The sequence below is a fragment of the Pan troglodytes genome, chromosome 19 (assembly GCF_028858775.2).
Source record: "Pan troglodytes isolate AG18354 chromosome 19, NHGRI_mPanTro3-v2.0_pri, whole genome shotgun sequence".
NCBI lineage: Eukaryota > Metazoa > Chordata > Mammalia > Primates > Hominidae > Pan > Pan troglodytes.
In genome coordinates this window covers 76,084,675-76,099,800 of record NC_072417.2, presented here as the reverse complement: position 1 = coordinate 76,099,800, position 15,126 = coordinate 76,084,675, and the positions used below count along the sequence as shown (strand labels likewise).

General features: G+C 41.2%; 1 protein-coding gene across 7 annotated transcripts in view; it reads right to left on the bottom strand.

The window, feature by feature from the left end:
* Window positions 1–10,576, bottom strand: part of TANC2 (tetratricopeptide repeat, ankyrin repeat and coiled-coil containing 2) — a 471,963-nt gene extending 461,387 nt beyond the window's left edge. For all 7 annotated transcript variants that reach the window (XM_016932703.4, XM_016932704.4, XM_016932707.4 and 4 more), the window contains exon 1: window positions 10,438–10,576. The gene's annotated coding sequence lies outside the window, so the exon portion shown is untranslated. The remainder of the gene's footprint in view (window positions 1–10,437) is intronic.
* Between the last annotated feature and the right edge of the window lie 4,550 nt (window positions 10,577–15,126).

Below are 15,126 nucleotides of genomic sequence, written 5' to 3'. Positions count from 1 at the left end.
TAGAAACAGAATGCTTGTTCCCTGGGGCTGCAAAGAAATAGCACTTGAACATAAATTTAATTCTCTCAGCAAGGCCATTTTTACTTTCTGCAGAAAGGGTACACTCGCCAACAGTTTTGCCACAAGAGTACATGGAACAAAGGAGACAGGGTCATTTATAACCTGACGCGTCCACCTTACTGCTGTGTCTGGTTTCCATCGGCTGGAACGGGACCTCACATTCTGTATTTGTCACGACTGGCTAGCGACTTGGAACTTTTTAAAAGAGGCAAAGGCAGAGGAGAACAAAGGAAGGAGGAAGTAACTTGTGGAATGCTAAGAAAGGTAAAAATACTTCCAAATAAGGAAGAGGAACAAGCTATGACCTAATGCTTTCTTGGACCAGTATAAACATGCCAGGGCAAGTATTTAGGCTAAATTGTGAGAGCTAAGAATATAAAGTACATTGACTTTTTTATTACAGGTAGTAGATATTTAAGAATGTTAGCACAGATCTTTGAATAAATTTTGCTTCTAAGAGAAGTTACTATTTACTCCTAATTAGATGGGGAGGAAAGTTTCTTTGAAGAGGAACCTCTACTTTATTTTTTACAAGATTCTAAATAGTTAACTGATTATAGCACAGAAAAAGGGGCAAAATTTTCCAATATATTATTTTACACTGTAAATAGATAAGTCCCTTTTTTATTAAGTAGGTAGATATCAAAAAAAAAAAATCAGACAAACCCTCCAAGCAGTCCACCTTGACTGACTGTCACATACAATGTTTCAAAAAAGAAAGATTACAAAAAGCTGTCAACCTGAGGCACTGGCTGGGGGTAGGGGTGTAAGGAGCAAAGTTCAAGTTATTATTCACAAAAAAAGATTTGTAGAAGTTAAAACTGTTTACATAATCAAACTGAAGAAAAGTTGTCAAGGGGCGCATCTCAAGAAACACTATGATTTGAGATTTTATAGAAAGGATTAAAATTAATTTTTGTCAAGTTAGTAGTGTTCAAAAGAAATAGTCCAAAAAAATGCATAAAAAGAGTAGGCCCAGCAGTATCTGAGTTTTTCGGTTTACAGTTATTCAAAAACTCTTTCTCTCAGCTTTTATCAAATACTTCACAAAAGAAAATTTAAGGATATGAATAAAATAAATCAGTATCCAAACTACCATGGGTTTCTAAAATGCCTTGCAAGGCTGAAAAGGAAATCAAGACAAGATAACAAAGAAAAGCTGGAGTGACAATGCCAGTAAAAAATTGGGAGGAGCTGGCATATATCAAAAAAGAAAAATTTAGGATACTTTCCAAAGGCTAATAAAAATTACCATTTATTAAGTACTAGACATTGTCCTAAGGATTTTCACCAAGATTTTTTTCATTTCATCATCATAAAAACCCTGTGAGATAGATTTTTGGCCCCTCATACAATTAGTGACAGAGCAGTAATTCAAACCCATTTTCATGATTCAAAACTCATAAAGTCATATTCTTTCCAATATATACTGGTCTCATCATTGGAATTTCTAAACTTACAACTGAGCAACAGTACTGTCATCTTATAATATAGGAATGTCTGAATAACAGCTTTCAAACAAAGTCTGTCTCTACATTAAAAAAAAAAAAAAAAATTAAAAAAAAAAGCCCGAAAATGGAAAAGCTGATTCTCTGATCCTGAAGCAGAATATGGGTGTACGTGGTTGGATGGTTATTTATGTGGTTTAATAAGTCTTCATTCCATAGGCCCACTAAAGCTATTTACATTCATTCACACTAATTCGCAATCCCAGGGTGCCCCAGAGGATTCCATGGAATTTGAACAGAAATAGAATTACAGAGTACAACAAATATGTATCAAGTTTCTATAACCTATAACCTAACTAGCTGTGCCTTACCAAATTTCAGCAACCAGAACTAGAAATTGTGGGATTCCTCCACCCAATGAAAGATTAGGAATAAAGGGCTAAGAAGTGACTACCTTCATTTAGGCAGACAGAATTGCCTGAGATCTGAGATTTGAAGCACATTCTCCAAGCATAAAATGACTAAATCACAATCTCTATATACCCACTCTCGTTTCCAAGTTCAATAACTATAATCTACTTATAAGGCTGGATTAACCAGGGGATTTCCATGGCAGTAAAAAACTGGGGCCATATTTCTTAATGTTGTCAATCTTTATAATCAGCTACGTCATCATATGATAATGCTAGCATGGTATTACAGACAAGGAAATAAAAATGGCTACCTGGTCCAAAGATCATCCATTTGGAATGACAAAAGTTTTCCACTATTATTGCTTACGTACTTTTCTTTATGAATTTTATGTCTGTAACATTGGCTGATATCTACGAAAAGGAATATATCAATCACTGCCTTTTCATAACACTTTGCCACATAAAGAAAACAGTAAAATCTATCATCATTGGCTTACTGAACTTCAGGGAAGTGGCAAATATTAATAGTATGCTACATATTTTTTTGAACTATATTTTTCCCAGGGGTAGAAAAAATATGTAAGACACAGGATTCTGAATTACAATTTTAGCTTTTAAGGAAGAATATGAAATTTCCATCCCCAAGTCAAAGACAATAGTAGTAAAATTAACAACTTATACATAGTAGTCAATAAATATTTAAATGAATGAATATGTTAATACACTCCATGAAAATACCCCAGTTTTTCCAACATAACTAATCCAACTCAACTTTTAAACTTTACACACAAGGTGTCTACCTGACAAACTAATATACAAAATCAAGGTTTTTAAAAATATAACAATGATCTTTTATTGCAAAAAATGTATATGAGAAACTGAGATGTGAGCGAAGAAAAACATTCTACTACATGCTGTTCTCCAAACTCCTCTCCACCTTTTAAAGAAAAAAAAAAGGAATAGAATCTTGAAACACACTTTGTGAGAGTCTTATTCAGTGTTAGATATAATAAGGGTGTCATCAGAGAGGTACAACAGGGGCCTGTGAGATAAATCATTACAAAAGCAAAGTGGCCAATCGTCTCAGTAAATAGAAGGAATTATGCCCTGCGAAGCCCTTCAAAAAAGTAGCTGGTATATCTCCAACTCATGATATTCAATGAACACTTAATGGGCACAGGCTATGTAACAGACCAAGGACTGACAAACTTATTCTCTAAAGAGCTAGCTAGTAAATATTTAGGCTTTGCAGGTCGTATGGTCTCGACAGCAACTAGCAGTCAACTCTGCTGCTGCACCCAATACCCAATATGTAAATAAGTGAATATGGCTAAGTTCCAATAGAACTTTCTTTATGGACAATGAAATTTGAATCTCCTTTAATTTTCATATGTCATGAAGTATCATTCCTCCTTTGATATCTTTTCAACTGCTTAAAATTGTAAAAACCATTCTTAGTTTGCAGGTCATACAAAAACAGACAATGGGCTGGATTTGGTCTATGGGCTATAGTTTGGCAACTCTTGCACTGTACAAAGAAAATCATCTGGCTAAAGTTCAGAGAATCTTCTCATCTTCCTCTTGCCACCAGCAAACATAAACAAGAACAAAATCTGGTTTATCTTTAGGGTTAGTTTTAGTTACAGTCCAGGACTTACTCTGAGTAATATTTTAGATGGTGTGTATATTTCTCTAAACCTACCTCCTGGTGCCTAAAGTTTCCTCTAATTCCACAATAAGAGATGAGGTTTCAAAGGCATAACTGAGATAACGGTCAACAATCCTCACTCAATAAGTAGATAATGAGCACCTACTATGTACTAACTATACTGATGCCGAAAAGATGAAAAGTCACAGTGCCTGCTTAAAAGCTCACACATTAGTGATGAACCAGTCATATTAAATATTTAAAATATGTTACGGCCGGGTATGGTGGCTCATGCCCGTAATCCCAGCACTCTGGGAGGCCGAGACGGGACGATCATTTGAGGTCAGAAGTTCAAGACCAGGCTGGCCAACATGGCAAAACCCCATCTCTGCTAAAAATATAACAAAATTAGCTGGGCATGGTGGCACATGCCTGTGATCCCAGCTACTCAGGAGGCTGAGGCAGGAGAATCACTTGAACCCAGGAGACAGAAGTTGCAGTGAGTCAAGATGGCCGCCATTACACTCCAGCCTAGGCAACAGAGTGAGAAGCCGTCTAAAAAAAAAAAAAAAAATGTGGCAACTACTATATACACCAAGTGCAAGGGGAGAATAGATAGAGAACATCATGCCCAAGCCCACCTGGAGGAGTAAGCAAAACCTTCTTCACTCGGAAGACATTGGGCTAAGGCATGATGGCTGTGAAGCAGTTTGCCCAGAGAACAAAGGAGAGGGCAGGAGTAGTCCATGAAAAAAAGAACTTCATAAAGAAAGGCATGAAAAGGTAAGAGAATACTACATACTGAAGGAACCACACACAGTTTACTACCGCTAAAGCACTTTGAAGACAGAAGTGGCAGGCAATGAGTCTAAAGAGGAGGCAGGGACCAGATCATTAAGGACCTTAAATGGTTTGCTAAGGAGTTTCCACTTTATCCATTCAGTGATGAGGAGCCAGTGAAAGATTCTGAAGAAAAAAGTGACATGATCAAATGACTATCTAGAAAGATCACTCTGGAAGCAACGCAATGGAAGAAAGGTAGGCAAAGTTGACAAAAACACTAAAGGTGTTTCCTCAGCAATTGGATTTTTAAAAAAACACACCAACAAGATCATTTCTATAATGCAACTACTCAGTTTAAATGAGTGACATGAGACTCTCTTAAGTTCTGATAAACAAAGAAAGGAGTTTAAGATGCACTATAAACCACGTAGTGAATAAAGACAAATTGGTATTACGGGGAAGAAAAGGCATAATAGAACACTAACACAATTATTTTGACTCTTAAATTTAGTAATGCTTACTTTCAACTATTCAAGAGCAAACAAGAGACTGAACATAACAAGATACGTCATGTGTGGCCCACAACAAAAAAACAACTTATATGACATATCCACAAACACAGCTTTCACATGATTTATAAAGATTTTTTAAAATAAACTGACCTAATAAATTTGTTTCCAGAAAAAATTATGGTATTATAGTTACTTTGACCCTTCTAGAAAAAAAAAGGTCCCAGAAAGTTTTTTCACTAATTGCGTAACCTGCTTTAGCCTTCTAAAACTCAGACCCAAAGTTCCTGTTCTCCATCTAATATTACCTTGAATCTTAAATACGCAAAGTAAAATGTCCTCTGAAACAGTGGTCCCCAACCTTTTTGGCAACAGGGACCAGTTTTTCCAGACAATTTTTCCAGAGGGTGGGGGGGCAGAGATGGTTTGGGGATGAAACTGTTCCACCTCAGATCATCAGGCATTAGATTCTCATAAGGACGGACAACCCGGATCCCTCTCATGAGCAGTTCACAATAGGGTTCAAGCTCCTATGAGAATCTAATGCAGCTGCTGATCTGACAGGAGGAGGTGCTCACACAGTAATGCTGGCTGGCCAGCCACTCACCTCCTGCTGTGCACCCTGGTTCCAAACAGGCCATGATGGTCCAGGGGTTAGAGACCCCTGCTCTAAAAGAAAGAAAACTGGCTGGGCACAGTTGGCTCACACCTGTAATCCCAGCACTTTGGAGGGCCAAAGCAGGTGGATCACTTGAGTCCAGGAGTTTGAGATGAGCCTGGACAACAGAGTGAAACACTGTCTCTACAAAAAGTACAAAAATTAGCTGGATATGGTGGCATGTGCCTATAGTCTCAGCTACTCAGCAGGGTGAGGTGAGAGGATCGCCTGAGCCCAGGAGACGTAGGCTGCAATAAGCTAAGATCACACCACTGCACTCTACCCTGGGAGACATAGTGAGATCCTGTCTTGAAAAGAGAAAAGAAAGGGAAAGCGAAGGGCAGCAGGAGACTGCTGAGTGGGAAAACATAGCTCTAGTCTTTAAGCTCTTCTTTAACCTATTTCTCTCCGTGGCCTTTTCAAGAAACTCATCAGGGATATACACTCGGCATCACCATACACACATCTCCTTAACTCATTTTTTTTTTTCATTTTAAACAGTCTTCATCTAATGCAAGTTACTCCAAAAGACGCTATTCAAAGAAACCAAGCGGTATTCTCACGGTATTACAACGAAGTCTAAACTATTTATTTGTATAGTATATTTACAGAGTGCCTTTCCCTCAAAATAATCACAGCATTTGATGACTACAGGCACATTAAGCAAATATAACAATGCTGAGTCTCAAGTCATTCAGAAAGAAAAAAAAAGTCCAAATAATTGAACTAGCTTCCAAACTATTTTATAATATTTGGTGCCTTGATTAGACTAGTACTAGAAGAGTAAACAGCCCTCTGCAACAGCTTGTTCTAGCTCCCTGAATTAAAATCTGCATATTGTACTGTCAGCAAAAATATCCCAGCTAACATTGGTGATTCTGGGTAAGTTCAATCCAACAATACTCAACTAGTGTGCCCGATCAGAGTGTCTCAGATCTCATTTTAATTCTACTGTAAAAGGAAGAAATATGACAAGGAGAGGATTTTCATGCATTTCTTTTATGCACACGTGTTCTACCATATATTCAATCAGTACCAACTACCCTAATAGTCCCCTTTGAAACGAATGGATTAGTATACTCCTTTCTAGGGTCTCCTTCCCTCTCCATTCAAAATAATTCATACAGAGTCATTTAAGAAATAAAGAGCAAAGGCAGTTATGGGGAAAAGAAGAAAAAACAGAGCTAGCGTGGGACAGTCAAGAATTCATGATGGAAGAGGGAAATAATCTATTAATGTTTAACAATGTTAGTAAAATCCTAATTTGCAAACCAAATTAAGTTTTACAAGTGAAGTATGCTAAAATGAACTACCAACCAGTAACCAATACAAATACAAAGCATAGTCTGAGTGTATGACAATTTATTAAATATATTAAATTACGTAAGCATATATGCTGAATAAGTTTTAGCCATAAGCAGTAGATTATATTGAATTCCCATATCAACAAATGTATATAAAAAGGGAAGTGTTTGGTTACATGAGATATGCAATTCGCAGCACAATAAGGAAAGGTTTCTGTTGAAAAAGAATGGCAGAAGCAATTTGGCTAAGAGAAGAAAATAACTATTATAATTGTGAAAGATGATGTTCCATTTCTTAAACTGGGTAAAAGGCATGTAAGTGTTGGCTGCATTGTGAAGTCTTTATATTTTACACATTTTTATAAATACTTTGTCATACGTGGCCAATATCTTATAAAACAATGTTTAAGTGTGAGAAAAATCTGAACAAACATTTGTTGACATTAGAGGTAAAATGTACATAGGCATCTAATCCATTTGTGCTAATTATGGTAGTTTTTAATATAAATGAAAAAGATCATAAAAATATGAGTAGGAAGAAAAATATTGTAATTTATCCTTAATTTCCCTACAGAAAATAAGCAGTAAAGGTTTATTGGTGCTCTTAAAAAGGCTGTGTGTGTGTGTGTGTGTGTGTGTATGAATGAATGCGTATTTATATACACACACACACTATATTAAGCTACTTGAAATTAACTTTTTACCTCTGAAGTTCCCTTCAAACCAACCACCATCACAAATATTTCCTTAACCACATAAAAAGTACTAATACTCCTCTACGCATAATCCCAGAAATAAGTTAAAAAACAAATTCCTAAAGAGAAATGTTCACACTGCAAATACCTGTATCTTTTGTATATATGCAGACTTAACATCTATGTGAGTTGTCCAGGTTTATCCACATCTATAGTACTTGCTTTATGATGGGCACATGCATTTTAATTATGCCTTGCCAATACTACCTTGAGTGAGAGGGCAATATAGCATATTAATGAGGAGCACAGGTTCTGGAGCTAGCATTCCTAAATGGAAACTTAGCTCTTCTACTTCTCAGCTAGATAATATTGGGCAAGTTATTTAACCTCTCTGTGTTTCAGATTCTCATCTGTAAAACAGAAATAACAACACATACCTCATAGGGTGTTGGAACTGATTAAAACAATGTACAACGGGACTGGCAAAGAATAGGTGCTACATAAATGTGAGCTGTTACTACTAGTACAGCTGGCCCTTGAACAACATGGGCTTAAACTGTGCTGGTCTACTCCTATGCAGATTTTTTTCAAGCAATACAGTATTCATGGGATGCAAAAACCGAGTATACTGAGGGCCGACTTTTCCCTATACATGGTTCCATACACCAACTGCGGGATTTGAGCATGCAAGGATTTTGGCATATGTGGGGGTCCTGGAACCAATCCCCTGCATACAATAAGGGAAGAACGTAGTAGTAATTGTATTGCACCCTCTTCCTGAAAGTACCAAAAACATTCTTAAGCAATCTGAATTCCTAACATCAAATGCTACCTATATTTAAAATAGACACCAAATCTGAGGCCTGATTAACAGTAAGTTTAAAGCCCTTCAACTCTGAAGAAAATAGGTGATTCACAGATCTACATAATACTCTATCAAGAACAATCTGAGAGGACTGGTTCCCCGAGCGCAACTATCAATTTCTTCCCTTACACAAGGGGGCAGTGATAACAAGAAACGAATCGGGCTCTGTAACACCTCTTCCTACAGACAGTAGGGGGTGGCAGTACATATGGCTTACAGTCAGAACAAAACAGGAAGACCCAACAGAATTCTCTTTATTCTCCTCTGGCCCTTTCCTCTGTTCTTCAGCCCCAACAGCTTCTCAAGGTAAGGGACATATCTACAGAAAAGACTAAAACCCAAAATCAATCACCAAGGAAAATCTATTTTTGTCTTTGAAGCAAATGATCCCTCAATGGCTGAATTTGGATCTAAGGGAAAGCCAATCAGTATGAATTTTCAGATTATCTGGCAAATTACTATAATGAGAACAGCATTCACACATGTAATTTAATTTCTTTACAAGAATTATAACATAAAACATTAAAATCTCATCAATAATTAAGTACATTCTAACGAACACATTTCCATATTTCTGCTTTCGTTATATAGTATATTCACACTCATTGTATGCATACATATAAGTTACATTAAATAGATCATGGAGTTGTCTTTTGTTACTTCTGAAATTCCAGCTATGTTCTGACAATCCTCTCAAAACAGATGTTCTTAAATGGAAGTCACAATGTTTTGCAGCATGTGGGTAATTTCTTATGTATGTATAATATACATGCACATATATCTATATAGAGACACAAATAAATATCTAGATACAGAGGGGAGCAAGAGAGAGGGAGAAAGAGAATGTTTAACGTTTTATTTCGTGCTCACATCCCTAAGAGGATCTACCTGGGAAATGCTGCAAGAAGCACTCCACTCACAGTATCCATGTTGTTGCTTTTTATGCCAATTTACTGTATTCTTTTTTTTTTTATTTCACCATCCCATCACCAAGAACATACAAGAATATTTTAGTACTGCCGTTCTCTGTAATTAACCACTGTGATAGATACTGGCTCCAACCCCTCAAAATGCCTGAAAATCTATCCCTTTTGTTCACCACACTGTTTTGTTTTCCTCATTACAGATATTTTCACCTGTGTAAAAATCAGGAAAAGGGCACATACGAAAAATACTTCCCTTTGCCTAATGATCTTTAACTCATAATTATGGTCAAGACGTTTGGGGTTTTGTTTGTTTCTTTTCCTGGAGAGGAGCAGAGAAGAGAGTGAAAGACACCCGAAACACCAAATCTTCTTCCTAATGTTAATTATCATTGTTTATGTTTTGTGAAGACCATTCTAAACATTCCACACCTGGAAATGAAGACTGGATACAATTGTACCAGTGCTCTATACGCTGATGGCAAAACCTGGAATTATTTTAGCCCTATTTTTTCTTTCCAATCTCACAGCCAGACACAATTTGCTTTTTTTCTTTCACGTGGTTACTTTCTCTACCTCAAAAAAAATAGCTTATCATAGCTCCTCCCGATTTCCTATGGCAAAATATCTAGCAATGAGCCTTATTAATCTTTTATTATGCTACACCTCCTTTCCCAGAGGAATTATTAATATCGCTAATAACACTTCGACCATGAATTTCAACGCCACACAGGCCAGCCCATCCTGTGCCTTACCTGGCACATTTCACAACTACTTTTATGCTGCATTCTGGGGGCACATTTTGCAACTCGTTCTGCACCAATTCCCTGCCACGTTTAGCAATCCGCCTCGCATCTTATCCTTGGTCCCCGTCATCCAGAGACGCTCTAGGTACCAAATTCCATGACATCTTCGGTGACAGCCAAGTGGCGACCCCACACGCCTCTGAAGCCCGCCTTGGTGTCATATTCGGAGCCAGCCTTCCCCACGCCTTGGACACCGAGGCACTTCGCTGCCCATTTCGCCGTCTCCCCGCTCGCCCCCGCCCCTCTCCCCGGAGCCGAGGCTGTGGAGGCGAACGACCCTGTCACTGAAGCGACCTTTCCTCGCCCTGCTCCCCGGGCCCCTTACCTGCCGCTCTGAGGGGCTCTCTGCACCTCCGGGTCAAGCCCCAGTCCCCGGGGTCTCCTGTGAGGACCGCGCCGCCCGCCGGCGCCGCCCGCGATTCCCGGAGCACCTCGCAGTCCTCCAACGCCCCGCGGCGAGTCTGCACCCCGGAACGGCGCGGCGGGGCCTCGCAGCCGGCGAGCGCAGCCCGCGGCGGTGCTCCTGTCAGCGGCGGCTCGGGGGCCAGTTCTCGCCCCTCGGCTCGGCTCGGCGGCGGCGGCGGGCGCCTCGCTCCGCCTAGCGCGCGGCACAGCCGGGAGGTGAGCGCGAGGGGGATGGGAATGGGGGCGGGGCCGCCCGAAGGAGGCGCGGAGGGCGGTGGCGGCGGGAGGGCAGCGCCAGCGGCCCTAGGCCGGGCGCTCGGAGCGCTCGCAGCTTCCCCCGCCGGGCGGGCGGCTCGCGCGAGGCGGCTGTGCCAGCGGGCCCCGCCGGAGCAGCGCGCCCAGCAACCCGCGCCCGGCCGGCCGCTCGCTAGCGCCGCCGCCGCGCTGGGGGCGTCGCACCCTCTGAGGCCGCCCGCAGCCCCGCCCCCTCCGGGCCGGGGTGGGGAGGGGCGCGAGCGCGGAGGGAGCGCGCGTGCGTGGGGGCGCGTGCGTGGGGGAGCGCGCGCGCCCCCGCCCCTTCCACAGTTTGGGGGTGGGGAACGGCTGGAAGAGGGAGTGGGGACGCAGCCGTCCTCCGCGCGGAGAGACGGGGCCCTGGCTCCGGCGCTCTGGGATGTCCTGGCATTTCTCGTATCCCCGGGGGGCTCGGACTTGTGGGTGGCATTTGGAGGGGCAGCAGGGAGGAAGCTCGGTAACTGACCAGGCCCTACATAGTTGGGCTCCGCCCTCAGGGGTGATGTCACTCTCGAGGTGGCTTCTGCTGTCACGTGCGCCCATTTCAGGGCCTGTCCTCCTGCTTTGATGACCGGAACGCTCTCCTAGATCTCCCCCACTTTGGTCACCTCAGGCACATATCACTCTGAGAGTCCTCGAAGCCTACAAGTGTCAGTTATTCTTTCCCGGATTCTCAGTGGTAGTTTGTAGACGACTTCAAAAGGCCACGGTTGGCTGTGGGGAGAATCAGAATGAGAAAGAAAAACAAAACAACAGTGGGGTTTGTGGGGAGACCGAGACTGTTATTTAGAATAATGGCTGAAAATTCACCAACCACAGCTTGCAAACCTGAGGTAAAGTCGTGGCGCTGCTTCTGTCACTGCCAGGTTGACTAAGAAGTAGCGTGGTTTTAAGAGCTGGTCGACAAGGGCGGGAAAGCCACCACATTAATACCTCGTCGAACGATGTTAGGTCATATTTCACCCTCCACCTAGATCTTCTTCCCCTCTACTGTTTCCCTCCTATCATAAAACAGCAAGTCGGCTGTGGAAGATATTTGGGACATAAACATCTTCGCGTGCTGAGAGATGATGCGAAACAATCACCGTTACCAACTCTGCCCGGCTCGCCTTCCCTTCCATAAACTGAGATGACCTTTCGTGGTCATCCAACTTCTTAATCAGATGACATGATTGGAAATAGATGCGCCAAATTACATCAATCAAGGAAGCTCTGTCTGTGGCGCTTCCAAGGTAGAGAGGTTTGTTTGATAACAGCACTTTAATCTGCCCCATCCTGTAGCACTTCATCCAGGAGTTTCTTCGATTTTCAAAAATTAGTATTAATTTCAGAACAATACAAGAAACTGGATATGAACATGTCCATCCAACAGCTCTTCTTTACAGTGAATGCTTGCAAAGTCAGAGCTAGAGCAGCTTTGAATAATACAGCTAACATGGCAAGGTGAAGGGCTGACATATGGAATCTTTTGGTGTTAACTCCAGAAAGTTAGATTAATCTAATGAAAACCCATCTACCTATGGTATTAGAGGCAAGGTAATGATTACTTACAGGGGAATTGATTGAGAGGGGACAGGAGAGAGCCTTCTGGTTTGCTGGAAATATTCAATATCTTAATGGTTACCCGGGTGTATACATATGCAAAAAGATCTGTGCACTTCATGTCAGTTTTTTAAAATCACATACACACAAAGAAGCATTACAATGTCATCATCACTGGAGTCGGAAAACCTCAGTTTGAATCTCAGTGTCACCCAACACTTACCTGCGTGTGACCTTGAACAGGTCTCTGGACCTTCCTTTCTTCGTCTGTCTAACGTGGGTGATATTAATACTTACCTCACAGTTGGATGTAAAGATGAAACAAAATTTTGGAAAATACTTAGCACAAATCCTGTTACACAATAAGGACTCAGGAAACAGGAGCTATTATGTTATCCTTCTTACACTTGAATTTACCCTATTTAATTCTCCTTGGGTTTTTTTTTTTTTTTTTTTAAGATTACTTTGTATCTAAGCCTTTCCCTGCGAGTTCCACTGAGGCTAATAACATTCCTTCTCTGAGAAATAACAAAAGGCAGTCAGGGGTGTAATGTTGGTTTTCAAACTAGTTCAGGTGGCAGTCTCTAGAAATTATGGTGCTCCATGTGGAGCATCATGAAATACAGATAGATTTAACTCTGCCATATGGAATTGACACAATTTTACAAGCACTAAATCTGGCAATTTTATGGTTATGCAAATCTCCACATAATCACATAATAAAAAAATGGGGGCTTTTTGTTGTTGTTGTTGTTCTTTTTTTTTTGAGACAGAGTCTCGACCTGTCACCCAGGCTGGAGTGCAGTGGTGCCATCTCGGCTCACTGCAACCTCCGCCTCCCGAGTTCAAGCGATTTTTGTGCCTCAGCCTCCTTCCCAAGTAGCTGGGATTACAAGCACACACCACCACCCCTGGCTAATTTTTGTATTTTAGGTACAGATGGGGTTTTGCCATGTTGACCAGGCTGGTCTCGAACTCTTGACCTCATGTGATCCACCCAACTTGGCCTCCAAAAGTGCCAGGATTACAGGCGTGAACCACTGTGTCCAGCCAAAAAATAATGTGTTTTAAAGAAATAATATGTCTGTGTTTTTCTCTTTAAATTTATTTGCAACTTTTTTACAAGGTAGGAAGTACCAAAAAATTAATAATAATTCACAAAATGAAAACCTTTAAACCCATTTTTCCTGGAAATTAGAAAAACACTGTAGTTGTTCAATTTTAGCAACAGAGCTCTTTATTGGATTTACCCACAGTAAGATCTGATAGCTGTAACCCACATGGTCTCCTGCACTGATAAAGTGAGTAACTCTGACTCACTGTCCTCACCATACTTCCAAAGATCAGTCACCACTTCTTTTAGCCAACCTTTCCCAAATCCCATTTTCATGTGGGCAGTGTCCAGGAATGAACTCACTGCTTCGCTCTTTTGATCATCCACCATCCTTCTATTCTGCCAATTCTCTTCCAGGTCGTTCTACTGTCCAGTCTTATAATTTGTTGCCACACTCTAACTTTGAGGAGGAAACAATATGTCCCTGACAGAGTTGTGGGTGGGGTATAGTAGGGACAGAGAGCAACATTGCAGCAAGAAGCCAGCTCTGTTCTCAACTCCTCTCCCTGATTCCCTTTTCTGTCACTATTACCTGAAATCCTGAGAATACTAATTTTATTACCTACTAAAAATCCATTCTAGTAAAGATGTTAGTCTATAACTTAAATTTGGAAATGTAACGTATGCCGTGTAATAAGAACCTGCAAATAATTGTTCATAATATAGCCCATCCTTGCCCTATACCTCCCAACATTTTAGCATCATCTGTATCATTCAAAATGCCCTTTCTTGCCCTTTCAACTCTGCACTATCACCCACCTCTGCATATGGTGTCTTCCCTGGTTACCTCTAAGTCTCTCTTTCTTTCTTTCTTTCTTTCTTTCTTTTCTTTTCTTTCTTTTTCTTCCTTCCTTCCTTTCTTTCTTTCCCTCTTTTTTGACACAGGGTCTCACCCTCATCACTCAGGCTGGAGTGCAGTGGCACCATCATGGCTCACTGCAGCCTCTACTTCTCAGACTCAGGTGACCTTTCCACATCAGCCCCCTGAGTAGCTGAGACCAAAGGTGCATGTCACCATGCCCAGCTAATTTTTTATATTGTTATAGAGATGGAGTCTCGCTATGTTGCCCAGGCTGGTCTCGAACTCCTGGGCTCAAGCAATCCGCCTGCCTCAGCCTCCCAAAGTGCTGGGATTACAGGCATGAGCCACTGCGCCTAGCCCTCTATGTCTCTTAAGTAAACCATCAGGTTCACCTTTTTCTACCCTTTTCCCTCAACTCTCTCTCCCTAAATAAAAAGTCATACCACCCACCACTGAGTGATCACCTACTGGCAGCAAATATTTCACCAGCTACTTTATATGCACAACCTCATTTAATTCCCACAACATCCTATCAGATAAGTATTATCTTAATTTTTTGGATGAGGGGGGTTCTGAGAGGTTAAATAACCAGCCCAATTTTACACTGAATGATGCGTAGAGCCAAAAACTGAACCTAGACATAAACTTTATTCTCTATCAGTTACCCTGAGGAGATTGCCATATAAAGTGTAAAGGAGAACAAAGATTACATATTTTTTAAATGTGGGTTGCCAGTTGCTCATGCCTGTAATCCCAGAGTCTCAGAAGACTGAGACAGGAGGATCACTTGAGGCCAGGAGTTCAAGGCTACAGTGAGCTATGATTGCACCACTGCACTCCAGCTGGGGCAACAGAGT